General features: G+C 50.8%; 2 long non-coding RNA genes across 4 annotated transcripts in view; both read right to left on the minus strand.

Moving 5' to 3' along the window:
• Positions 1-1,262: 1,262 nt before the first annotated feature.
• Positions 1,263-3,004, minus strand: LOC109253882 (uncharacterized). The gene is made up of 2 exons (XR_002074576.2): positions 2,826-3,004; positions 1,263-2,090 (listed from the first exon to the last, which is right to left on the minus strand). It is a non-coding gene; the product is annotated as an uncharacterized LOC109253882 (long non-coding RNA).
• Positions 3,005-23,581: 20,577 nt separating this feature from the next.
• Positions 23,582-27,846, minus strand: part of LOC109253888 (uncharacterized) — a 30,228-nt gene continuing 25,963 nt past the window's right edge. Inside the window, exons 8-11 of one of the 3 annotated variants that reach the window (XR_002074584.2) lie at positions 26,970-27,386; positions 25,943-26,284; positions 25,495-25,601; positions 24,523-25,391 (exon numbers count right to left, since the gene is read on the minus strand). This is a non-coding gene — a long non-coding RNA (uncharacterized LOC109253888). Of the gene's footprint in view, positions 23,849-24,522; positions 25,392-25,494; positions 26,285-26,969; positions 27,387-27,846 lie in introns of those variants that run through there. The other 2 variants (XR_008417273.1, XR_008417272.1) reach the window with 2 other exon arrangements.

Raw genomic sequence — 27,846 nt, forward strand, 5'->3', positions numbered from 1 at the left:
GGTAGATTCTATCATTAGCTGTTTTGCAGGCTCAGAAAGTAAAGAGGTTAAATGACTTGCCCAAGGTCACACGGCCATTAGAGATGGAGGTGGGATCTGCATCCAGTAATTCTGGTTTGAGAGGTAGTTGTGACAAGCTCAGGTTCTCAAAGGCGATTTGCAGTGTTCACAATTTCCATCGGCCCTTCTTTGTTACATACAATCTCATGTAAAGCGCTATGCAAAATACACCTTCATAACCAACCCCCATCCTTCCCTTTCCAAACAGGTTGTGCCAGTGAGTTCTCACACATAAAGAAGTTTTGGATCTGCCACTGCCACAGACTGAAACAAACACACCATACGCTGTGTAGAGCACAGTGTCAGGCTTCACAGGAAGTAAGTGTTGGTTATTAGTAGTATTGATATTAATGGTGGTACTATTGCTACTTAACATGTGAAAGTACTTTGTAAATTGCATAAAATGTGAGGGTCATTATGCACATCACTACTGTTACTACTAATTGTAATAAAGTTGAGTGTAAGAAACAAGATGTATTTATTTTTATTTTGACACTTGACCTTCAGAGACTGTTCTGCCACCCAGCACTCCTCAGCACATGGTTCTCCCGCTCATTCTGGGGTCAGAGGTGCAAAGGAAGGGGAATTTTAAGGATGGGGAGAAAAGGGGAAGGAAGAGCCCTAGGGAACCCCTCTTTCATCTCAGAGCAGCCGGATTTCTGTTATTGCAAAAAGAAAAAAAAAGAAAAAAAGGGAGCTCGCTGTGCACCCCCCAACAATAATAAACTTTCCCAGGCTGACTGGCTCCCAGCAGTGATTCCTCTGTAAAGAGCTGCTCCAGGGCATTGCCTCACCCTTCCAAACTTCAGCCCTCCCCACACCACAGCTATCCTGGAGTGAGTCAAAACATAGGGCTGGGAAATGGAGTGACATCCCCACCAGCCCAGGGCTCCAGGCTCATTAGCTTTGGCTAGGCTGCTTCACCCATTTCTTTACATTAATATTTATCCAGCCCATCCCTTTATTAAACCAAAAATACTGAGGAACGGCAACCTAGCCCCAACCCTCTAGCCAGGCTGCTAGAGAAAGCAAGTTGGAGTCTATGTCACAGTGTTATGTTTGGTATGCGTGCACATATGTCTCCATCTCCCTGTCTGTCTCTGTCTTCGCTGTTACTAAAGGAGAGATATATATACACATACATGCCGGGTGTCTTCAGACACACTGAGTTAGAAATAAACATGCATTTAAACAAACTTCCATTACAGTCTCATAATCCTTTAATTTAAAAAGCATAGTTCTCTTGACACCCTTCCACCCTCAAAGAATCACCGTCATTTATGGTGGTCAGTTTTGTCCTAACTGCTTGTCTGAGATGGCCCTATTTGGGGTTGTGTCCAGGATTGTGAGAAGCAAGAACATCAATGTTTTGGAGGTAGATTCTCCCTGGAAGGCGAAGCCCATGTGACAGTGCTGTGTCCACGGTGTGGGTGGGAAGGATGGGGTTGGTCTGGGGCTCGACCTAAGACAGCAGGTGGAGAGACTGGAGGTGGGTTCTGGGAGACCAGCAAAGCCAGGTTCAACCAGGCTCAAGGAGGAAACGCCTGCAGTCCTCCCTGAATTTACTTCCTATGGTTGTCCCTCCTCCAGCGTGCCATCTGAGCTGACACCCTCAGAGAACTGTCCCCCTCTAAACTGGTCAACTCTCCACTTGGCCTTTCCAGAGACCACCGCCCAACCTTAAGGGTGAGAAGGTCGCAGCGTGTCCACACATTTCTAAGCTCCCTGCAGTCTCCCTTCTGTCCCCGAGCCGTTTCGAGCCCTTTGTGGCAGAGATGGGTCGGGCTGGGGACTCTTCGGCCTGGCATCCCTGCCGCCAACTGGCTCAGCCTTCGAAGAGGCCCGGGCTGAACCTCGCGTCACCCCGCTGCACAGCCGTACGCAGCCAAGCGCTCTGGCAGGAGAAAGGCCTTTTTTGGTAACGCTGTGCCTGGCGGTAAGCTGGACCCGGTGAAAACAAACGTCTGGGTTGGGCCTTGCTCCGGCCTGTCCAAGGGACCCCTTCCCCACGAGCCAGGAACCTCGGGGCTCTGGGGGAGGGAGAACCAGTCAGCGGAGTAATTTACACATTTTCTCAGGTTCTGTGGCGGAAGTATTTGCCTTTTCCTAAAGTATTAATTCTGGTATTTAAAAAAAGTATTAACTTAGGCCAGGGCGTAGGGTTACGCAAGAGCCACTCGAGCGTGAAAGCCCAGGAACAACGTGATTCGCTGAGAATCCCTGGGGAGGGGAGCCAGCGCCACCCGCCAGGACCTGCCCAGCCTGCGGCGCGCGGGCAGCCGGGCGCTCTGGGCAAAGCTGGGTGGAAGAAAAGGAGGACGACGTAGTGGTTGGTGCTGGCACAGCGGCCTCAGCGAGCGATCAGATCTCTGACTGCTTTCTTCCTGAAGGGGCGGGGAGCAGGGAAGGAAAGAAAGGCCGAGGGAGTCGCGTCTGGTTCCTGCCTCCTCCCCGTTTCCTCTTCGCCAGCGTGCCAGGGCACCGGGGAGCCCAGCGCTGCCCTCAGCAAAAGCTGCTGTGTGTTTTTAGGTCCAAAAATAAAGGAACCCTGGAATGAGCCTCCTAAGAACCAGGCCTAGAGGGAAAAAATGGGAAGCGGCAGACAAGGGTTCTATTCACTGGCCCAGTTGGGTTAAAACAAATACCCACATCCCAAGAAGGGGAGTAACCGAGAAGGAGACCTTGGAGGACTAGAGTCAGAGGAGAGCTTGGCAGGGGAGCAACTAAGGCCACAGGTGCGCAGAACCCCGGACCCTCCATCCTACCGGCTTCCGCATGGGCCTCAGCAGGGAGCAGGGGTGCCAGTGGGTTCCCACCAGTCCGCACCAGTGCTGGGGATTTCCACTGCCTAGCTTCGGAGACCGGTCGCCGCCGCCGCCCGCTTTCCTGCTGGGGGCCGCCAGAAGGCGGGGCCTCAGAGCGGGAAGCCCTCCCTGAGGCCTCCCGGTCCCATCGTCAAGTCGGTCAAGTCTGGTACAGACGGGCCATCATCATCACTGCTGTCACTGGTTGTGGTGGATGGCTATGATCTGAAAATATTTTGACTTGCCTGAGCTGGGCAGTCAACCCCTAACTCAGGAGAAGGAGGAAAGGAGGGTGCTTACATTGTACATATTTACATTATGTTGTTCGACTTGGACTTGGCTGACCCTAACTAAGTAGCTATCTGACCTTGAGCAAATCACTTGAACTTGGTTTCTTAAGTCTGTAAAATGGGAATAATTTCACTGCCTCCTTTGCCTGACTCATTGGTCTGCATGGAAGATACAAGATTATAATGCACTTAATAAAATGTAAGAGATTATGAACAATATAATGACGGCCATTTGTCTAGGGCCCTGCAGTGCATTCCCAGACATTATCTCACCGATCCCCCACCAGCCCTGTGAGGTAGGTGTTACTTTCATCACTCTCCTGTATAGGTGAGGAAAGCAGGTCCAGAGCTAGTTCAGAATTACTGGAAACCAGGTTCTCTGGCTTTAAACCCAGCATTCCTTATTCTCCCCCAGAGTTGCTAGCTTTTTGGGAGGGAGTGGGGGGAAGTCCCCGGATGCCTCTAAGAAATTCAGAAACTGCAAGAAAGTGAAATGCATCTCCCCACAAGAGTTTGCAGGTTAAGAATGTCACTACTGTCCCAATAGATGCAGAATTATGCACAAATTAGCACGAGTTATTTTTGAGGTACAATCAGTCACCAGTCAGTCAGCTTTGAGCAAAATGGTGTAACTCTGCTTCCCTGGCATCCCCTGAGACTTTTTTCTCTCTCTGGGTTTTCTATACCCGGCCTTAGGAGGGAGGGTTTGGAGGAAAATCTGAAGCTCTCAAACACACCGAAGTATTAGGAAACTTACTAAATTACCCTCACCGAGGATAGCTGCATTTTATTTATTTATTTATTTATTTATTTATTTATTTATTTATTTGAGACAGAGAGACAGAGCATGAACAGGGGAGGGGCAGAGAGAGACAGAGAGGGAGACACAGAATTCAAAGCAGGCTCCAGGCTCCGAGCTGTCAGCACAGAGCACGAAGCAGGGCACCACCTCACAAACCGCGAATCATGACCTGAGCTGAAGTTGGGCGCTTAACTGACTGAGCCACCCAAGCGCCCCCGAGGATAGCCACATTTTAAATGCTCACCCCTGAGGAGGACCCCAGGCTGAATGATGAAGGGGAAGGAGGAAAGCCGAAAGCGTACATTTTATGGTGGAAGGAACCTCTTTCCAGACCCACAAGCGATATCACATAGGAAACAACCCTTTGTTCTCACAGACCCACAGTCCATATCACATAAGAAACAACCCTTTGTTCTCACCTAATTCAGGTAACACTGACTACACACCCACCCAAACTGTGCAGGCCTGTATTTGGGCTGGAGGCCACTTGGTAAGTACGGCTGCTGTCCTCAGAACACTTCTCGCCCAGGGGAGGTCTATACCCCTGACAACCAAACCTGGCCTAGGCATCATTGGAGATAGGAGGTGAGGGAACAAGGGGTATCCCCAACCCTGATCCATCTAGAGGACCACCACGCTTTAATTTGAATTTCCCTCTCTGGCCAGACCTAGAGGATCCAAGCCTGATATGTCCCTAGTGGGTGTGAAACTATTCTCATCACTTACTTTTGCTTCAAAGCTGAAACTGGGCCACCAGATGGCCTGGTGGGTTTCCATTCCCCAGCTCCTTGACGTGTGCCCTTCCATTTGCCATTCATTCCGTTATTCAACTATTTTTTTTTTAGAGAGCACTTTCTCTCTCGGTCCTGAGGATCTAATGATGAACCAAGTCAGATTGGCTCTGGCCCCAAATCCAAAAACCTCCATTTCCTCCTAGATGTCCTAGTTTCCTGGTGTCAGAGCATAAAAGTCATCAGAGACAGTGCTTGTTCAACACTCCCACCAGCCACATGACTGACTTAGAGCAATCTATTTATTCTCTCTGGGCCTCAGTTTCCTCACCCATTGAGTGTGAGCATTGATATTGAAATTTGTTCTCCCTACTTCAGGGGCTTACTGTGAAATCGTCTGTGTGTGTGTGTGTGTGTGTGTGTGTGTGTGTGTGTGTGTACACATACATATAGCCCTAGGGGCACTACAGTTGGCTCAATCTGTTAAGCATCCTTCCGACTCTCGGTTTTGGCTCAGGTCATGATCTCACAGATCACGAGTTTGAGTCCCTAGTGGGGCTCTGAGATGCCACTGCAGAGCCTGCTTGGGATTCTCTCTCTCCCTCTCTCTCTCTCTGCTTCTCCCCATGGGTGCACTTTTTCTCAAAATACATAAATAAACTTTAAGAATATATATTAAAAAACTGCATAGAGCTATAGAAAGGTGAGCCATCGTCTTAAAACTCTTTTCCAGCTCTAAGCCCTTCTCAGTGAAATAGCTGGAAATTGAGGCCTAATGCTAAGGCCTGGCCACGCTCTTCATCCTGTTCCTGGAAGATTTCCTTCCGGGGTGGCCAGCCTGGCATCTCTGTTCTTCTGGGCTGGCAGACAAATCAACAGTCACTGCCCCTCGACCTAAGAGCTAAAGTAAGAGGACAGGAGCTCAGCCTGTCTTCTCTCCTCTTTCCTACAGGGACACGGATTTCCCATCCCCAATCCCTGGTGGTGCTGAAGCTTGGAGCAGTTGGATTTATTTGGGGTTTTTACTTTTTTGTTTTGGTCAATTTGGAAAGAAAAGAGGCAATGACCTCTTCTTTAAAAAACAAAACTAGGCAGGAAGTGTGCTGGGCCTGAGTGGCAGGGACTAAGGGTGTAATTACAGGGTTTTGTTCAGCATTTTCATGTAATTAAATCCAAAGGAAAGCGAGCCTGGCCCAGGCTTCTTGGATGCAGAGTAGACAAGAGGGGTGTGTGTGTGTGTGTGTGTGTGTGTGTGTGTGTATGGGTGCCTGTGCGTGTGCGTTGGGTGGGGAGGAGAAGCAGGAGGTGAGAAGTGAATTTGCTTTTCAAGCTGAGAAGAAGCGGGTTTCTTGCCTTTATTAATATTTTTACATTTCTTTTCCAAAAGGTACCCAATTATTCACCTTTTATTCAGTGCCACTGCACTCTCCTTAGTGACATTTCCCAGCCATGCACAGCCTTCTCGGCACTGATTTCTCTTCAAGGTAGACTCTCCCCCTCCCCACTTTTTCATATTGCCGCTTTCTGCCTGGATGCCCACACAATAAACCCACTGCAAAATCCACAGCCAGCTCTCTTGCCTACAGTTTCAATACCAGCAGCGTCCGATGCAGCAAAATCATCCCTCCTTTTGTTTTGAACATCTTCTGTCTTTCCCTGTTCCACTTTGCAATACTTCCTACCACCACGGGCCCCACCCAGGCTTCCCAGCCGCTGCCTCGGTTTCCCCCGGCAAGCCTTCTGTGTGCACACTGGCCCGTGGTCTGCAACGCCCAGAGCGCCCTCCCTTTGCCCCCTGCTCCCTGAGGCCTCGGTGTCCCTCCGACATTTCCTGAACGTTGTGAACTGGCAGCAAGAATGGGTTCACTGTCTGCTCACATTCTTAGGGGCAGGAAACCTGACCCACCCCAAAACCACGCGCTCCAAAGGAAGGACACTTGCATTTCCCAGGCGGGTGGTGAGAGTTAACTAGGCTGGCCTCCGCCTCCCCTCCTTTCCTCCACGCACCCCCCCAGCCACCACACCCGGAGATTACCCCCCTCAATTTACGCCCCCTTCACCTACTCTTCCCAGGAACAGATTGTTTATCAGAACGGGCAGCCAAGAAACCTACTCCTGTTTCTGGCCTCTGCCAGAGATTAATCACACTTGGGAAAGGCACAAAACTTGACTGTGTTGGGGCAGGGAGGGGGGTAGTTAAAGAAAAGACCAATAATTTTGACGTTTGACAAGCTGATCAAATTGGTGCTACCTTTCCCCTCCTTCGTTTTAGTAAATCAGTGCAGAGGCCTGAATTCCATTTCATTCCCACTCCCTCCACCCCCACCCTATATTCCCCCTCCTGCTCTAAGTCTTGGTGTTTGATGCTTTAATAGTACTGACTGGCTTTTAATTCTGATTAACATTCTCAGCTGGTGTGTGTGTGTGTGTGTGTGTGTGTGTGTGTGTGTGTGTGTGTTTGTGTGTGTGTTGGGGGCTGGAAAGACACATTCACAAACCTGACCGCCTGACAAATCCCCCCTTTTCATCCTTCTCTTTGAAATGACATCAAGATGGACTGAAGTGGGGGGGGGGGTGATGAGGAGAGGAGGCATGGAAAAAAGAGAGGGAGGGGGAAGCAATTTATGTGCTTTTCTAAGGCAGCTAGTAAAATTCCTAAGGGAGAACAAATGCCAAAATTGACTGTCTTGGTGTATTTTAGACCCAATCGTTGGGGTGAATCATGTCAGGGCTTTGCACTGGACCTGGAAGCCTGGGACAGGCACACAAAACATCCTGTGGCCTGGCGGTGCCCCTCTGAAGGAGGTAAGAGATAGGTATTTGCTCTTGCCAGATTCCTTTCCATCAGGATTTTTTTTTCTCTAATTCATTGCAAGATGGATTAAAATAAAAACTGGGGCTGATAAAAACCAAGGATAGAAAACGCCCCATAAAACATGGCCCCCAAAGGGAAGGTGCAAAACCCATTTGATCCAAGATATAGATATCTCCACCCTGGATCTTTCTTTTTTTTTCCCTTTGCTTTACAACTCTGCAGACATCAGGTTAGCAAAAGGTAATAAATAGTCCTTGCACAGCAGGGTCTGGACTAGTGAAAACAGTTTACTGAAATTAATGGGCCTCGCTTGAACCAAAACCTCCACTTTGGAATTAATGCCAGACATAGTTTTCCTGAACTCTATCCAACCGCCTAAGCGGCAGACAATTTTCGTTCTATTTGTACTGGAAAATAAAGCCTAGGCCCTTGATCTCAGTGTAGATTATAATTTTTTGAAAAAATTCAGCACACTGAACACTATGCCAATTTCCCGTTTCTGCGAGTAGAAGTCCTTGTGCTGTGCTTGACGGTCAGAAGTTATCTGGTAAACTTTCCATTGAAAACCATCTCTGAACTCCCTCCCCACCGGTGGCCTCAGAGCTTTCACCATGACACCCGAGAGATTCAAGGAAAGCTCCAGAAACTGGCTCAGTTCTCAATAACAACCCTCTTCCCCAGGGCTCTTGGAAAGGCTGGATCTGAACAGCGCGGCCTGCATGACCTCCATTTTCCACCCTCAATGAAGCTCCAAAGCACCCAACGGAAACCTACCCCCACTACACCCCCGGGGCTCAGGGTGTCTCGAGCCCTGAAGCTGCTTTTACTTTTACTTTCATTAATGTATTTTTAAGGGTGAGAGGCGCGCGTGTGCACACACACACACACACACACACACCCCACAGGCTCACACCCAGCGGTTATGGCAGGTACAGCGGAGAAAGGGTGCCCCGGCTGTCAGTGTCGGATCCCAACCTGCCTCATTCCCCGCACCCCCCTTATTAATAAAAAAGACCGGCCGTGGGCAGCCTGCGTTCTGGTTTTCATTGTACAGCCTGCACTGGTGACACAGGACATGTGGAAAATTTTGAGAGCACTGCAGTGAATGGCGTGGAGGGGGAGTGTGAGCAGGGGGAGGGGAGGACGAGAGGAGGGGAGGGGAGAGGAGGGAGGGGAGCGAGTTACTTTTTAGCTTCCGCTAAGTACTTGGCAGCTCGCCAGGCCCGGAGGATTCTGGGAAGCGAAAGCCTCCCCAGTATAAACTGCCAGCTTTAAGCAGCCCTGACAGTTCTGCTCCTTCCAAACTTGGCAGCCGTTCAAAGTGCTCTTTCATTTGAAATGCTGGAAGCCTGCCATGTGCAATGCAGATTTGCTGGGCCTGTGCGCAGAAGGAACTGATAAATGCCGTTGCAGTTGCCATGGGGACAGGAGGCTATCAGAATGGCCTTGTGATCCGCAGCCTCTCAGCGCGGCAGGCTCTCGCTCTGCCTCCTGCCCCTCCTCCCTCTAGTCAGTGAGATGGTGAAATAAATGTTCTGGAAAAAGGTTAACCCTGCCTGCTCTGGTTCCAAAGCCGAGAGAAGGTTAACCTCGAAGCACTTCCCGGGCTTTAAGTGCCGGGCCAGGACCGCAGGCCTAAGAACCCGTCCTTGGGCGGGTCACCACACCCCCCGCCCCCACCCCCCTACAGCACAATCACGCACACCCCCAGCCCGGCTTCCTGCTCCCTGGGGGCTTTCACAAAGCTGTGTTTTTAATAGAGCTTTTCAGCAAGCTCGAGTGTAAGTCTTTGAGTCATCAAAACCCGGATGTAAACACAGCAGCCCTACATTCTGCACGGTTCGCGTGTATTTTATCTTTTTAATAATATTTTGCTGGCAACTTAAAACGGCAAGGATGCCAGACGTTTAGCCAGCCGCTTACATCATGCAGCATCCATCTTAGGGAGAGTGGCTGCCTGCCCTTTCCTGTTCTCTGTGTCCCTACCTTGAGACGGCAGGAAATCTGGGTCTTTCTGTAGCCATTTTATTGCAGTATAAGCGCAACCCTTAGAACCCTGGGTTTAAGAATGAGCATGACATCACCTTGGGCAACAACAACAGAGACTATGTCCCTGTCAGGGACAAGACACTGGGTGATCTGAGGTGAAACAGGTCTGTCATTGACACTTTGAGCGAGGGCGCACCAGCCTGCGCGGTCCTCCCCCGTCCCTCCCCCCCCCCCCCCCCCCATTTTGCACAAGCTGCTGTTTGAAACACAGTCTGATTCAATGTACAGAAACAAAATAGCACATTCAGATTTGGTACATGTTCAGGTCTATAATGCCAACTCCCCGGGTGGCCTGTTTAATGGGGAAAAAATGAAATACTCCATTCCAGCCAAGGCCTAGGAAGGCCAAAGAGGTTTAGTGATTTATTTACATTGAACAGTATTCCTTCTCAACCCAACTTGCTATTTCCTGAAGGTTTCCTGAACCTAAACCTTCGTTAACATCCCAGGAAGAGAACATATTTTTCCTGTGGCTTTCAATATTTTCTGCTAAATATATTTCAGCGCACTGTTTATCTACGGTTTCAGCTTTCAGACCTTTATGTACTTTTGACACCTTGAGGCTGTCCCACTGAAAAATGGTGTATGTTTATTAAAGAGGACTTTATGTGCTGGGCGTTAAAGCAAGGGGAATTTCTGTTTCGGTCTGCCTGTATAATGAGGGCTTCAGGATGAGATCCAAGTCAGAGGCGTGTTTGGTTTATGAAGCCCTCTTGACAAAGCAGGCTCCACATAGCTCGCACAAACCCCTGACCACCACAGAATGTTGAGCCAAACGAGGTATTTCTTCATAAGCGCACTGCTGACATGGAGGCCGGGGCCGGGGAAAGACGAAAAATCCAAGTTCCTGGCGCTTAGCTGCAGTTTCTTTTAACCCACCTCTCTCTCTGGGTGTCTGCTTATGATTGTCACAGCAGTTCTGGCCAGGGCAACGCACTCTGTCTCCCTGGAATTTCCTGACTTCAAAGTAGCCCTTTCCAAAGAAATAAATTAATCAATAAAAGCCATCCGCTTCACCTTGACGGCAGGCGCAGAGCTGGAAGGAGTAGTGTTAAACACGATTTTTAGGAGCAGTTGGCCCTTGAGACATCTCGAGGTGGGTTTTGGCTTGGAATTAAACAGGAGGTGGAGGCACACAGATCAGGTGATTCAGAAAGCCCCTCTTTCTCTACATTCTCCCCACTCGCCCCCAGCTACCACCTTCCCCAGACAACCCAGGCAGCTGGGTTTTTGGCTCCGGCAGCTGCTAAGCTGTGGCAAGCCAAAAGCACATTTCGTGGCGGTGATTCCTTCCCCAAGTTGACGGACATGTTTCTGTACTGAGCGCAAGAGATGTTTCCTGACTGTGCGCATGAATCAGAGGCTGCATTTTTCATCCAGCGCTTCTGGGTGACAGTTTTAAGCTGGAAGAACAAAGCAGATCATGATGAGTCCCTATCATCAGGGTCCAGTAATAAAGGATCCATCCAAAAAGCTAGCCACACATAGTTCGGATGTATGATTTTTCTGTTTTAAACATGCCAGGAGCAGCCCGTTGCCCTGGGAGGTGAGGCCCGCGTCCACATTTCAGACACGGCCCTTCCTCTTTCTCTCCGCGTCCTTGCAGTGTTTGCTTATGTGTTGGCTTCAGAGGTTCTTCCTTTTTTCAGCCTTCCTCTCCCAAATGGGAAGATTTGCAAAAGCCATTTTGTGGCCCTTGAGTGACTTCCCAGATGGAGGCAAGCTCCGAGGTCCCAAACAGCCTGGACACTGCCCGTGTTCTGCCCCTGTTGCAGCCGGGTGACGACAGAGGGGAATCAGTGGCGTGGCCCCTCTGTACCAGGGCCTGAAGAGCCAGCTTCCCAGAAGTCCATGGATTAGGAAGGTCTGTCGGCTGCTTCAGGACCTGCCAGGGAACAACTCCCTTTTGTTTTGCTGTCTAGCATGTGACCAGAATGCTGCCAGCTAATTTTAACCCCACCAAAGTACTGCTGGAAAAAGCCCCAAAAAACAAACAAACAAAAAAAACAAACTGTCTTGCATCTGGAGAGAAAAATGCTGTGGGCTGGATAAAAGCTTTTTCAGCCTGTGTTCCTTCCTGTTTCAGTTTCCAAACTTGCATTATCGGTAACCTGAAAAATGATGAGTTTCACCAAATTCCTGGATATTGCACAAGAGGACAATGAGTCTATTTCGGGTGCTGTGATTGTGTCTGGCACAGACCCTGGAAGCCATTGTTTTCGAGAAGGAGAACGCTTTGGGGTTTCCTGGTGCTTTCCTTCTAGGGTCTCAAAGCCCCAAATGGTACGGTGGGGGGGGGGGGGGGAGGGGTGCTCTCCATGGCAACTCTGCAGGCTGCTCTCTAAAAGGACCTGGATGAGAAGTGGGTGGTTAGGTCAGGGGGCGGGGGTGATGGTGGCAGTGGTGGCCCTGGAGGTGTTAAAAAGGTGGATCACAGGGAGTGTTTGAAGTGGGACAGCGGGAGCAGGAAGAAGGGAGAGGGCACTTTCACAATAGCTGGGTGGCCCCCTGGGACACAGGCCACCAGCTCTCCAGCTAAATTTCCATATCGGCTTTCAGCACCAGGAATTAATGGAGGACTTCGTGGGGTTCCTCACCCCAGATGCTGGATTCTCAAAGCATTCCCATGGTGGTTAATTGTTGCTGTCTGGCTGGGTGGCCGGTGATGCTAGCGAATAAGTACAGAATCTCAGCCGCCAGGGAATGAAGCGGTTTGGATAAGGCAGCGTGTAGCTAGGCAGCTACTGCCGACCGCTCTAAAACCAGGTAGTGAGATGGGATCATTAACCCAAGGGTCTCCAGTGCAGTCCCAGGAGATAATACGATGGCGATGAGGCTGAGGGGAAAGGCCCCAGTGAATGCTGCAGCGCGCTCTTGGCAATCGGGAGGCCTTGGTGGCAGTTGTTCTGACAGCTGCTGAGGGCTTCAGCTGCCTAAAAAGCCATTTGCTCGGGCCTGCCCTGTCTGGCCAACTTCTATGTATTTAAAGGATCCTCTTTGGTCTCTGAGCCCCCTCCCCCTCCTTCCCACCTGAATCGTCAGGCACAGACACCATCTCTGGGAGGGCAGGGAGCCTCCTGGACTTTCAGTCCATCGTCTGCCTCCAAACTGCTGCCGTAACCTGCCCGCAGCAGTGGAGATTGGTTGGCGAATTCCTAAATTAAGGTTCTGTTTACTCTGCTGTTCCAAAGGCTTGTTTTGAGCAAGATGTTGTGCTTTAATTAAAAAGACGAGAGCTCATGAGTAAGTGAAAATATTTTTGAATCTTCACAAATATGTCTGAATTTGGTTGCTGGTGTTTCACAGTGACGGGGGCTGGGGGGTGGGGGGGGTGGGGCGCGGTCAGGCTGGTCAGCACTTTTGTCTGTAAGATCACTAAAAACTTTTTCGGGAGCTCACGGCCACCTCTTCGGCACAGTAGAATTTTATGAAGGGAACCCGAAGTCAAAACCGTGTTCCTGGTGCTTCTCTCCTTGCAGCTTTCGCCAGCATTCAGGTGTTATTAGGACACATTCTTCGTTTACCTTCCAGCCAGAGGATTCCTAAATGTTTCATAATAGCTTCACAGCTGGAATGCAGCTGCTGCTGGGTGGAGCAAACAGAACTCCTTATGGGTCAGCAGGGTGAGGGAGGGCAGGGAATCTTGGAAGGTTGGGAAAGTCCTTCTTTCTGAAGCCAGAGCTCAGGAATGAGTGGGGCCTCTGGTGTGAAAGCTTTCCAGATGGGGGAAGGAAGGGTAAGTTTTTGCCCTCTGGGTAGATTCCAAAAAATCGCTTTGGGGAGGCCAACTATTTTGAAACTGCCTTTAAAGCAAACGGCACAAATGTTTAAATTGACCTGGAAAACCCTTCTTTTTTCCTTTCCCTACAATCCAAGTCTGTTCCCTTGAACATTAATCAGTGGGAGCGTTTGCCCAAGTTTCTCTCCTCCCCCACCTCTATTATTATTATCATCATCATCATCATCATCATCATCTTTGGTTTGGAAATTTTTTGGAAGCTTTCCCAGGCTGGAGCTATAGCATGTTTCCAGGAAAATGTATAAGGAGTGTCTTGTGTTTTGAGTTCCTCTGGAGGGGACTGGACATGTTTTTTAGAGAGACTCAACTGGGGGCAGCCAGGTCTTGTGCAAGAGTCCAGCCAGGCAAAGGGGCAGACGATGCCGGAAAGATCTGTGCTCATGCAAAAGTGCTGAGACAAAGGTGTGGTTTAGCCGGCCTGCCTCTTCTCGATTTCTTTCAGCCTCTTATTATCGCAGTTGCCTGTGTCAGTCTGTGCTCGGAAGCACCCCATCTCCAGGAGATATGCTGAGAACTGCAGGGGGCTGGGCTTTGAACTTCATTCTCAAGTTAGCAGCACTTGTGATTTCTGCCTAAAGAAGGAACGCTGGAGATTTAGATGGAGAAGTGCCTGGAGTCAATACTCACCCAGCAGGCAGAAGCTCCACCCAAGCGTGGAATGTAATAAGCAAAGGTGTCCTGGGGCTGAGGCTGCCAAGGTGGTGCCAACCTCCAGCCCGTGCCAGTGGAGCTCCACTTGGGTCCAGAGACACACACACAGCTGCATGCATGCATGTATCACAGGCATCTGTACACAAAACCGGAAAGTACATACAATGGGAACTAGAAGGACCCCTCACTGACGGGTGTGGTTCTCAAAAGCAAAAGCAGCCAGGGTATCCTGGAGATACATCTCATTCAGTCTGGTTCATGGGAAAAGGAGGCAGAAGTAGCTTCATGGAAGCTACCCCAGCTATTCTTCCAGTGGGAAGGCCGCTTCCTCCCGGGTCCATCCCCTGGGGCCATGAGGACCCAGGGACTCGGGAGAGAAGGAATAAGCAGAGGCCAGCAGTGCTGGAAATGGGAGAGCATAGCTCCTGGTTCTCCTCGCCCCGCGAGCCTAAGACTATTTATTTACCAGCAATGCCGATCTGGTTCCTGCAGGAAAATCTCTTTCCTTTCCACCCAGGGGGCACACTGATTCCAGAAGGCATCTCCCCCACAGCAGGTTGGGAAGGTGCTTAACAGCCCAGGCTTTGGAATATTAATAGCAGTGATGATAGACACAACTAATATTCATCGGGTACCTCTTCTGTGTCTGGCATCGTGCTAAGTGTTTTAATGCATTCTCTCTCCTAACCCACACCTAATGAAGTGGGTTCGGTTATTATCCTCATTGCGTAGGTGAAGAAACAGAAGCTCAGAGAGGTTAAGTAATTTGTCCCAGGACACACAGCTAGTCAGTGGTAGCCACAGTGGGAACTTAGGGTTGCCTCACTCTAGAGTCTTTATCAGACCTGGGTTCGAATCCTGCTCTGCTACGTGTGATCATGTGATCTGTGCCAACCACCAGGCTTCCTCATCAGTTTTCATAAGGTAATCACATCAAATATTGGCAACTTCATATAACTTAGCTTAAACCTTCCTTACAAGGTTTAAGTAAGAGTTAAATAAGATAGTGCATATGGAGGACTTAGCAGAGTACCCAGAACGTAGTAAGTACTCAATAGATGCTAGCTTTTCATAATAATCTCAGAGTCAGTGTGTTTGTTCAGTATGGATACATCAATCAAGTTATCCATAGTCTTTGTGGGTCTTCTCAAACCCGTGCAAGGTTCTGCACGTCCCTGTACAGGCACATTGGCTCCAATTACAGTGGGACATGGTGCTAATGCCCAGAGGCATCGTTCCTTGTCAGTGACTTCTCTTAACTCATTCTGGAATCCACGTATCTGTAGCTGAGCCACGGACATTGTCCACTCACGTTCACTGGGGCTCATTAGGGGGTTCCAAATCTCCAAAATCATTCAAATTTGATCACTTTACTTTCCCACTTAAAAATCTTCCAGCTGCCTAACAGAATTAAGGCACACTTCCCACCTTGGAAGGCAAGACTCCTGGGAAAGTGCTTACAACCCCCTTTCTGCCTCTTCCTGCCCCTCAATTACTTTCTGACCCCATTAAATCCCTCTTTGTTCCTCAAACGTAACACGAACTTTCAAGCCCATGCCTTTTTCTCTGCCTAGAAGAAATGTGTTTCCCCTCTTCTTCTTTAAGCAAACTTCTAGACATCTTTCAAAACAGCAGGTAAAGTTTTTACCTTTCCTGTGATACTGGTCTCCAGCGTGTCCTGGCTCTGTACTTACATGGCAATCTGCATATATCACAAAGAGTTGTACTTATCTCTTCATACAACTCCCTCACTGGGGAGTCTCTAAAGGTCAAGGCGAGGGCTTACCAGTCTGTCCCGAAAGTCAAAGTCTCTTTCTAGAGACCTTAGAGGCCCTAGAGGTCTTAGATAGATGCTGGTCCAAATGAACATACCTGAACGTAAATTCTTATGACATAATTGTATTGGCAGTAAAATAGTGTGCGAGGGTATGTGGATATTATTTATACCCTTTGTTCCAGCAGAGATGGATATGGATATACCAATCTTTCTTACTCATAAGCACACATAGACTAGTGCTTGGTACATCCGGTAGTAGAAAGAGCCAGGGCTTTGGAGTCAAACAATTCTGGACTTACGTCCTAACTTGGCCTCTTGATGTGACCTTAAGTCATTGTTTCATCTCTCTTAGCCTCACTTTTTCCATCTGTAAGGTGGAGATAACAGTAATTATCCATGTGGCAGACATCCAATGGCAGACATCACTCTTGCTTTTTTCCTTTATGGTCTGTTTGTTTTTTTTTTTTTTTTCAGGAGTCCACCTCCTCCTGAAGCTGCCTGGGGTGGGAGGGGGAAATCCTAATTAGTCTAAACTAATCTTGGTATGCCATTCCCCTCGCCAGTGATTAATTTTCTGACGAATCTATAACCCAATTCTGGTCAATGAGATGTGAATGTGAGGAAGGATTTTGTGTGTGTGTGTGTGTGTGTGTGTGTGTGTGTGTGTGTAGGGTTGTTTTAGGAAATACTCCCTTGCTCTTAAAGCATGAGAGGAAGTGAATTGTGCTTTTACAGCCAGATGTCATGTCTGGAATGGTGGCTGGGACGTTAGCAGCCATCTTGTTATGATGGAGATACCTACTCGGAGAACCAAGCCCACACGGTAAAGATGACAGAATGGAAACATGGCAAGAACCTGGGTCCTGGCGGCTGGAGCCGTCTGCCCCTGGACTATTTCCTGAGCTCATCAGTTCCTTCATCATTCAGTGAGGACCCCGGGCTCAATCCGATATCACCGAATTCACCGTTACTTGCAGCCAAAAGCATCGGCTTCGTGGGGTTGTTCTGATGGCCGAATAAAACAACGTTTGCAGAGTACCTGAAGTTTATAAAGTGCCCCACACATAGTACGTTCTTAAAAAAGGTTAAAGACTCTCCAGCTGAGACACGCTGAGGTGAGCGCTTGCTTGAATGACTGTGATGGCGGCCCCAAGAACTTGGCAGATGGTATAAAGTGGAGAGCAGTTCTGAGGTGGGCGGGTGCTGGAGGAACATGGCAATGACGATGAAATTCAAACAGTATGTTAGGAAGTGTCCTGATGGCGCTTCTTGGGGCTGTCACTGTGGTTCCCCTTTGTGCTTCTCAGGCCTTTTCTTACCCCGGTCGGAGTTAAACCATGCACGACACAGGCTTTTCTAGTTGTGGGTGGCCACACTTGTACGATCGGGGTGGTCCCTGTTACCCTGGGGCATGGAAGCGCTGCTACAGGATGGAGGCTAGAGTGTAATTTGTAGCTCCAGGAGGAGCCAAGATCTGGAAGCAGCACTAACATACCCACACAACGGAAAGCACAGACTGCATCTGACAAAAGCACACAAAATCCGGCCCCCTCCCCGCGTGCCCGGAGAAGCCTTGCAGACTTCTGCAGCTTCAGGAAGGCCTGCCTTCGGGGGCCCAGACGACAGCGGCCCCCCTGGCTTTTGGCCTGCTGACCAGGCCACAGGATTCTGTTCCGTGCCAGCCCCATGGCCCTTTCGAACCTCATTCCGGGAGAGCTCAGCCACACCAATGGCTGCCAGACTCGTGTCCGCCCAGCCGCGTGGGCGGCCCTGGCAGCAGGGGATGGGCAGGGTTTGTGCAAGGACGCCGTGGCCCCTGCGGGAGGGCTGTGGAAGAGGTGGTGGCCCACTTAAGGGGCAAGCCAGGAGGGAACCCGGAGGAGGAAGAGAGCAGAAACCGCAGGCTCAGGGCAGCCTCGGCCCCTTTTCAAAGACCACCTTCACCTTGGAAGCCCGTTCCAGGCCCCTTTTCCTTCCAGCTGCCTTCTGGCCATTTACTTCCTGCTCTCGTGCCCCTTCCCTGCCCAGCCAGGCTTAGCAGCCCTCTGCTTCCCAGCACTGCCATTCAATTCCATCCGCCACATGTTTATTGTGAATGTTCTGTGTAGGATGCCGTATTCCTGCTAGCAATGGGAGGGGTGAGTGAAATACAAAAATTAACAGGATTAGAAAGGACCTCAAAATGGCTTTCAAACTGTCTTCACCACCTCAGAATCTTCCCCTCTGAAAGAAAAAGGGAAAAGCTGCCACAGCTGAATCCAAGCGGGGGCAGGATTTCCTCTGGCCAAGGCAGACCCTACGGACAGAGTCTGAAAAGCACTGGTGTAGACCACAGGGCCATGGAGGCCCCGACCTCCCTGAGACACGCTGCAGGTCAGTGGCCCAGCCAGGTTCCAATGCAGGTGTCTGAGCCCCTGGCCCAGTGCCCTGTCCAGTGTACTGCTCTACCCATTGGCACCTGTCTCAAACATCAGCTGGGGAGATGAGACAAGTCAACCTAGATTGGAAGGCATGTGCTTCAAAGAGAGCAAAGCGGTTCTAACACAGGGAGAGAGAGCCTGCGGGAAAGAGGGGCGGGAGGCTGGGCCTAGAAGAGGGCACGCAGCAGTTGACGTGGAATATGGCCAGGATGTGATGGGGAGTTGGGTGGTGGGAAGGGGGCAATTCTGGGCCCTGGAGAACATGATTGCTAAAGCTTGAAGAAAGCCTGGCAGCTCAGAGACCTGGGTTCCGGCCCCGGCTCTGCCGTTACTAGCCAGGTGACCCTGGGTCACTGTCCTCCCCTGTCTGGGTTTGTTTCCTCGCATGTAGAATGGCAGAGGGGCCGGGCTAGATGGTCCTACTGTGACATGCGGTGAGGCCTTCTCCCCTCCTATGGGGCTGGCCCTCTCCCTGCCACCACCAGCGTCCACCCAGGACACTCCTCAGTGTTTGCCAGGGAGCTGGAATTGACACCAGGAGGAAATGTCCCTGGGTGTCCCTGAGAGCAACATGGAGCTGGAAGGCCTGTTCAAGGGGCCCACCCAGAGCTCCGAGGACCAAACCCCAGGGAGGCAGGAACCCGGCACAACTAGAGCAAAAACTATTCCTCTTCTGAGAAGCATTCTTCCCAAGCCAGCCCTCTCCGGGGAGGCCCAGGCCTCAGCCCGTCGCTCCACCCCCATCCCACTGCCCAAGTCTGCCACCTGGGAGCAGAAAGGAGAGGCCTCAGGGGCGCCTGGGTGGCTCCGTCGGTTGGGCGTCCGACTTCGGCTCAGGTCACGATCTCACGGTTTGTGGGTTCGGGCCCCGCGTCAGACTCTGTGCTGACGGCTCGGAGCCTGGAGCCTGTTTCCGATCCTGTGTCTCCCTCTCTCTCTGCCCCACCCCTGCTTGTGCTCTGTCTCTCTCTGTCTATCAAAAATAAATAAATATTAAAAAAAAAAAAGAAAGGAGAGGCCTCAAGGGTAGGGGTCATGAGTTACTTGCTAGCTCCAAACCTAAGTATTCTCCTTTGTAAAAATGAGGTAAAATTAGTACCTTAGTATTTTCACTTATAAAATTGATCATTTCAGTAGCTCACGTGATGAAATGAGGTCATGCTTGTCAAGCGTCTAGCACGGTGCCTGGTGGAGGAACCACTCAGTACATATTAGTCCCATCCGTTGCCAGAGGGCTGCCTGCGGGGGGAAGGCCACACAATTTGAAGACTCTGGGCAGGAAACAGGCTGGTTCCTATCCGGCTCCTGTATGTCTCAATCACAGAAGGGGAATGGGCTGGGCACCTGGAGAGGTTGGTGGGAAGCCCGCTGGAAACAATGTGCGCAACGCCCCCTGCTGGCTGGGAGCAAAGGAGCAGGGCTGTGGGCTCAGGGAGCTTGGGGGTGATGCAGGGGGATCCTCACTAGCACAACTGGCTGTATATTGACCTGTATATTGTATATTGACCTGTATATTGACATATATATTGACCCAGTATTCACAGAGCATGCCCCAGGTGTTACCAGCCAGGATTTCAGAGGGATGCAAAATGAGTGACAGGTAAACTAGGTTTTCGGAGCCAACTTATTTTGAAGTCAACCAGGCAGGCATGGGTTCGAGCTGAAAAACCACCCCAGGAACCACCATCTGTATCGAATACAGCACTTGCAAAGCTCCTTGCATCTTGGACTGGTGGTCTGTGGAGGGACCTCGGACAAGGCACGTACGTGATCCCTCTGAGCATTAGTGTCCTCATCTGTGACCCAGAAGTCTTCTCTACCCTTCCCCCAAAACCAGAGGGGAGAGACGCTGTCACTTAGGGGAGTGGAAAGCCACCCAAGCCGTCATGTCTTCTCTATGGAAACCTCATCCCTTTGAACCTGGGCTGTCACTCATTTGGTTCATCCAGAAGGGATCCTGTCATGTTCTTGTGGTATGCCAGGCTCCCCACGCTCTCCCATCCACCAGTACCCTGGCTGAGCCCAGGCTCCGGGCCCTTCTGATGGAGATTAATGGCAGAGCCCAAACCTCTCCTTGAGCCCACGAGAGTGGACGTGGCAGGATTGTGCAAACAGCAAATCTGACCATGCAAATCTCCACACTGCACATTCCAGGCCATGCCTGGTTATTCCTCCTCAAATTAATTGGACTGCTTAGCCTCACAGGATCAGACTGGCGAGGGCTATCTGCCCTCCTGGCTACCTGTTCTCTCCCAGACTACTGGGCAATTCCTGTCACTGGGGATGGCTGCAAGGGCTTGACAAGGATGGGAAATACATTCTCGATGGATTTTTATTGACAACTCCCATCACTACCACAATCAGCAATTTCCACTGCCAGTGGCCTTTACTGCACATATGTATATGTGCACACATACACACACACACACGTGTGCACGCACGCACACACAAAGCAAAGGTGAGCACTGGAACCCCTCCAGGCTAGAGATATGCTTTAACACCTGTATTAACAGAACCCAAATTGGGTCTGTTTTACTTTTTGAGGGTGTGTTTATGTGCCTCTGCATTCATTCACGTAACAAAGTTTTATTGAGCTATTGATTGCGAGGTATCGGGACAATAGCAGTAAACGAAACAGACACGAATCCTTGCCCAATGAGGGTTTACATGCCTGGGTGTGTGTGAGTGTGAGTGTGTGCGTGCATGTGTGGTGGGGGCATGGGACAGAAAAGTAAATAAACAAGTGGCATAAACATGTTTGATGGTAACTTGTGCTATGGGGAAAGCCAAAGTAGACGAGGCATTTTGTGTGTCCCAGGATGGGGGCCAATTTTTAGTAACATGGTCAGGGAATGTTGTGTTAAGAAGGTGACATTTAAGTAAAGATCTACAGAAAGTGAGGGAGTGAAGCATGTAGTTACTCGGTAGAAGAGGGTTCCAAGCAGAGGAAATGGCAGGTGCAAAGGCCCTGAGGCAAGAACATGCCTGTTGACAGAGAGGCTGTCCTGGAGACAACAAGGGAGAAGAACAGGACATATGTCAGAGAGAGAATGAGGAGGAGCAGGTGGTATCAGGCTCTGAGGGCCATCAGGAGGACACTGGTGTTTACCCTGAGTGAGGTGGGAGCCATGCAGGGTTTTGAGCAGACAAGTGACATCATCTGTCTGGCACTTGAACAGGCTCATTCTGTAGGGAGTAAGAGTGGGAGAGCAGGGGGCCCAGGCTATGGGAGGGATGTGGACGAGGAAATGATGGCTGGGACCAGGGTGATGGTGGCAAAGTTGGTGAGAAATTGTCCACTGCTGGACGTACTCCAAAGGTAGGGTGGGTGGGGGGTGAGTTAGACGAGAAATCATCCACTTTGATTTGTGTAAATATTTCCCTGGCATATTTTGTTTCTAGTCCATAAGGTATGTAGGGAGAAGGAATGGTGTCCACACACACAAACACAACTGACACGGAAGCAAATCCTCGTCAAGACCCCACCCAACTTCTCAGGTGAGAGTGGTTGGTAACAGGACTTCCTTCACAGGCATGCCGTGAGGACAGTGCATGCAAATCAAGTGGCAAACTCTTGGACTCAATAATGAGGAGCTATATTTATGAACAAAGTATGATCAAGGGTCCCCTACCCCCTCTTGCCATCCAATATAGTTCATTTCAGCCCTCTTCTGAAAGTTCAGAAATTAGCACCTGTCTTATAAGCAGGATATGACAAAGCTCTATTTAGAGAAAAAGGGTGGGGAGAGGTTAATCAGGGTAGGCTTCCCAGAGAAGGAGCTGGTCTGACTGCCTCACTTTTCAGGTGAAGAAACCAAGGTTCAATGACTTTAAATAACTTGTGTGAGGTCACAAAGCTAGAAACTGGCAGAGAAGGGCTTGTGTCCACGCTTGTCTGGCTCAGAAGCCACGGCTCTTAGCCAAGGTGTCACCCTGGTGACAGGCCATTCCCATTAGAGGAGAATGATGGCCACTCATGCGAGGACCTGGGACGATATGATCCGAATGGCCGTCACTTAGGGTGAAGCCGGATGTGGGCATCTTGGCACCACCTCGCTAACAATCATACATTCTTGGTATGAGCACGAGCAGTGTGCCAGGCCCCGCGCGAGGGGGTTTGGATGCATGATCTCACCTGCCCGCTGTCTCGCAGGCCAGAAAACAGGGCCGGCAAGCTTACTGATTTCGCCTGCGAGTGTCCGAACTGAGACGAGAACCCAAGTGTTTCGGCAATCTATCGCCGTGGAACAATCAACTAGAAAAGTTAGTTTATTCTTTCTCGTGATTTCGTGAGTCAGGAATTTAGGCAGGGCCCGCCTCAGTGGTTCTCTGTTCATGAGTTACCTGGGGTCACTCATTTGCATTCGGCTGCCCGCTGGGCTGGGAGGGAAGGACCCAGAAGGCTTCATTTACACGCCTGGCACCTCAGCCCTCCTCCACATGGCCTGTCCATGTGGCCGGCATGGTGGCTTCAGGGTAGTTGGATTTCTTACGTGGCAGCTGGCTTCCAAAGGAATGAAAGCAGAAGCTGCCGGGCTCCGTAGGGGCCAGCTGGCACAGTGTCACTTTTACCACATTCTGCTGGTCAAAGCAAGTCACGGGGTCAGCCTGGATTCAGGAGGAGGGGAAACAGATTTCTCCTCCTGAAGGGTGTGGCGAAGGGCACATACCAGAACGGAAGATGCTTGTGGCCATCGAGGGACACTGACTACCATCCCCAGCCTCCTGCTGCCTTTCTCTCAGCCCCTGGGCCTGACCCATGACACTCTTATGAAGCCTGCTAGACCCCTGATACAAAGCACATGCCCATATTTTGTCTTACCAGGCCCTCCTGCCCAGTGACACCTTCGTGTTCGCAAGGATTTATTGTATCTTGTTTCCTTGAGGGCAGGCACCAATGTTTCCTGCTTCTTAAGGCCCCAGCACCTAAGTTAACCTAAGCTTGTCTTTTTTCTTTTTTAATTAAAAACAATTTTTTAATGCGTATTTATTTTTGAGAGACAGAGAGCGGGGGAGGGGGTCAGAGAGAGAGGGAGGACAGAGGATCCGAAGCGGCTCGGCGCTGACAGCAGAGAGCTCGACGGGGTGCCTGAACTCATCACGACCTGTTCGGAAGTCTGACGCTTGGCCAACTGAGCCACCCACGCGCTCCCCCCCCTACCTTTTTTTTTTTTTTTAAACATTTATTTATTTTTGAGACAGAGAGAGACAGAGCATGAACGGGGGAGGGGCAGAGAGGGAGGGAGACACAGAATCCCAAGCAGGCTCCAGGCTCTGAGCCATCAGCCCAGAGCCCGACGCGGGGCTCGAACTCACGGACCGTGAGATCGTGACCTGAGCTGAAGTCGGTCGCTCAACCGACTGAGCCACCCAGGCGCCCCCCCCACCCACCTTTTTAAAAAGTAAGCTCTATGCCCGATGTGGGGCTCGAACTCACAACCCCGAGATCAAGAGTCGCACAGTCTGCAGATCAGCCTAAGCTTGTCTTGTTCTCAGGCATCTGTAAGAACCTAACATGTGACTCGCGGGCAGTCTGCCACCGGAACAAAACTGGGGGCAGATTCACTTTTGCAGACCCAGCACATGGCCTTTCCCAGAAGAAGAGCTTCATAAACAGGACTTTCTGGCACCTGACTTCATGTGCTTGGGCCTAGAGCAAAGGATGAGAGAGTCTTACTTCTCCAGGACCGGCACCATCATCATCTCCTGGGATGTGTTTATTTATTTTTTTATTATTTTTTTAACGTTTATTTATTTTTGAGACAGAGAGAGACAGAGCATGAACAGGGGAGGGGCAGAGAGAGAGGGAGACACAGAATCGGAAGCAGCCTCCGGGCTCTGAGCCATCAGCCCAGAGCCCCGCGCAGGGCTTGAACTCACGGACCACGAGATCGTGACCTGAGCTGAAGTCGGACGCTTAACTGACTGAGCCACCCAGGCGCCCCTCCTGGGATGTGTTTAGGAACGCAGGGCTCCCCTCCCCACCCCAAGATTTTGCCTTTTAACAAACGCCCAGTGGTCCATATGTATGTTCAAGTTTGAGAGGACTCTGGTAGCGGTTCCCAGGGTAAAGAGAACAGGACAGGTTGGGAGGACAGATGCCGGCTGAGCCCACTTAGGTCAAGCCCAGGCATCAGAATTTCCTGAAAGCTCCGGGGTGATTTCCATGTGGAGCCAGGATCAAGAGTCACTGGTTTAGAGTGTTAGTTCTCTAAGTATGGTGTGTGGATCGTCGTACCCAAATCACTTGGGGCGCTTATTAAATATGCAATTCCTGGGTCCCACACCATGTTTTGGTCTAAATCTCCTGGGGCGGAGCCCAGAAGTCCACATTTTTAACCATCTCTCTAGGTGACATGAACGTGGACTGAAATTTGAGACCGTTGGTTTAGGGCCACGAGTGAGGGATGACGGCAGCAATGAGGTTTGCAAATGTTACAAATAATGATGTGCAAAAGTTAGAAAATACAGACAAGTAAAAGTGGGAAACAAACAAACAAACAAAACCTCCCTGTACTCCTACGGCCTAGAGACAACTGGAGGCCCCCTCGACACCCACTCTAGAGACAGGAAGGAGCCTCCCTCCCCCAGGGAGGCTGCCCCCCATCGCAGCGGTGGGGCTGTGATTTGGGTTCTGTTCTGCTGGCAGGGTGGAGCCTGTCATCTGGCCCGGACAGAATTATTGCCTCAAATTACATGGTTGATTATCAATTACTTGTGTCCGTGTGAGAGCATGTGTGCGTGTGTGCATAAGTGTCTTTGCAAGTCATTAAGGGTCGTAATTCTGGATTATCGTTGATTAACGAGAGGGAGGCCTGGTACCTCCAGCAGCCGGGATGGCAGCCCCACAATTATGTCCCAGCTGATCAGTAATTGGCGCAGCGCAAGATGATTTCTCTCTCTCCGCTGCCTCCTCCCGGCCTCTCCTGCCGGCTCCGCAATTAGGGCCATTGCTCATTCCCTTCCAGCCTGGGCTGAGTGCACGGGCCTGCTTTCTGGCAAGCGGCTGCCGTGGGGCTGGCTGACGGTGGAGGGGGCGGCGGCAGAGGTGCAGTGATGGGGTGTGGAGCTGGCATGGGCTCCCGCTTGCTGAGCACGGTTCTTCCCAGGGAGCCCGGGAGCCAGTCTCCAGGGCTTGCCCCGCCCCCACGGCCTGGCTGGGGAAACTGAGGCCCGGAGAAGGAGAAGGGCAGCTTAGAAAACAAAAAAAAAAGCCAAAACCGGTGACTCAGAATGCTATGGCAATCCGACTCCCACCCCACAGAGCCGAGGCAAAAGCAAAGACAAACCTCCTACCATCACTCCCATCCTTGGGAGGCTGTCAGGTGGCCGTCGGTTGTCTCAGATTTTGTCCTCCAGAAACTGCGGATCGATGCTCCAACTCCCAGACTGGAGGAAGAGCACTGAGGAAGGTGCCGTGTTAATTCGAGGCGGAATCATCACCTGCCTGGATTCTGGCAACGGCCTCCTAACCGTTCTCCCATTTCCACGCTGGGCCCCCAACATCCATCACGCTGGGATGGAGGGACTTTTACAACACCCCATTGCACACTGTGCAAGATACCCTCCCTCCACCCCAGCTAACTCTCCGTTGCCCTCAGGATAAAGTCTGGGTCCCCAGTCTCCACCCCGCCCACCTCCTCTGCCCCTGCACAGACGCCTCAGGGCTCCAGCTCTCTCCCATCCTTTGCCCAGTCTGGCCCCTCTGCCTAGAAGCCCTTTCCCTCCTCCCATCTTCTTTCACCTGGAGCGCACACCTGTGGTGGGGGCCCACTCACACTTGGGCTCTATTCCCGAGAAAGGGGTTCTGCCCTCACCGGGGACCAGCAGTTAGAGAAGCAGAAACTTTCAGGACAGCTTTACAGGGGTTTGAGAGGATGGGGAAGGCGGGGCTGTTCCGGAAAGCTTCCACATAAAAGACTCTGCAGAGCCACTAGGCAGTTTGTTTCTGAGCCTTGCAGCTGTCTTGGCCATTTTCATTTTTATCTACTTAGGGTGGTCAGCAGGTCATGGCAAGCGGGAGACGTGATGCTAATGACTCCGGCTCCACGTGGCGACCATTCAGGAAAAAGCTGCAATGTTCTCTCTGCCACATTAATCAGAGAAACACATCAAGAGCTGTTGCATGGAGACAGCTTTCCTCCCAGTACCTGCCCTGCATGCTAATCACCACCCCTCCTGGCGGTGAGTCAGCTCCATGCCAGGCGGGTGGTGAGGGAAGGCCAGAAGTGCCAGCTCCTTGCGGTGGGGAGCAGAGGGGTGGGAGCCAGGCCAGGTGGGAGCCAGACCCCTGAATGCACACTGCATGTGACCATCACTGAGGCCTCCGGCAGGTGGGATGACAAATCCTGGGAGAGTCAATCCAAATGGAAACCCTGGGCTACTTCCTTGGGTCTAGTGCTTACCCAAGTATACTAGCGAGAACTCTCCAGAAGCTGATCCTTGGACAGAGTCCAGGGTTCAAGCAAGAGGGACCCCATTGCTAGGCACTCTGGTAACAATAAGACATAACCTTTGGTAGTGCTTAACATATGGCAGGCAGCCCTGTAAGCACTCTCCATATATGACTCATTTAATCCTCATAAAGCCTAAGAAGTGAGTGCTATTACTATTCCCACTGTGCAAATGAGCAAGGCCACACACAGAGAGGTTAAGTAACCAATCCAAGGTCACACAGCTAGTGACAACCGACTGGGTTTAAACCCCAGAAGCCATGCCACAAAGCACTCCCATTCCATTGCTTCTCATTGCTCTGCAAGAGCCAGAGTCACCTGAGCCCGTAGTGACCATGGAAAGCCTCCGAGGGCCTTTGCCTTGTCTTCATTCATTCATTCACTCCTACAGCTGCTCTTCGCAGAGCACCAGCTCTGTACGAGACCCTGTACCAGGCACAAGGGAGGCAATGAGAAAACAGACGCAGGCTTCAGAGAGAGACTGGCATCAACATAGTATTTCCACAGATTCATAGTAATTGCAAAATGCGATGAGAGTCATGAGAAGTGCCAAGTGCCATCAAAGCATATAATGGGAGGCCCTTTCGCACATGGGAGCCCTCAGGGAGGGCTCCCAGGTTTTCAGATCCCTCCTTCCATCATTCTGTCCACAAATACTTATCAATCGTTTGTTCAGGCACAGCGCATCAGGACACGGTGGTGAGCAGGACAGAGAGTCACATCCTCAGGGGCAGCCTGGTGGGGAAGGCAAATCAATACAAATGTTCCAGGAAAGGGATTAGGGCCAGCTGTGAGGGTTCTGAGTGTTGTTGTTGTTGTTATTGTCATTATTATTATTTTTACTAGGAAACGCGTCATTTCTTTAAGGGCCTCTTGCAGGGAGAAAGAAAGCTAGCTGCTAGAGATGTTCACGTTGGCTTTGCCCACAGTTGCTATCAGGCATCCTTGCAGGACCTGTTGGTGGTTGAGCTACTGAGTGCACCAGGCCCTTTGTGTCTCCCTGAGGACAGGCTGGCTGTTGTCCACTGCCTCCCCCTCCCCCAGCTGCCCCACCCCCTCCCAGTGGGGCTTTTCCACAAGATGCTGGGGAATTCCTCTTCCTATAGAAAAGACCCCACCTCTCTGCCTATAGAAAAGACCCCACCTCTCTGCCCTCCCCGGGTGGAGTCCCACAAACCTGACAGCGAGTTATGGG

This window comes from Panthera pardus, unplaced genomic scaffold, assembly GCF_024362965.1.
Source record: "Panthera pardus isolate Hobbes unplaced genomic scaffold, ASM2436296v1 HiC_scaffold_24, whole genome shotgun sequence".
In the NCBI taxonomy this organism is placed as follows: Eukaryota; Metazoa; Chordata; class Mammalia; order Carnivora; family Felidae; genus Panthera; species Panthera pardus.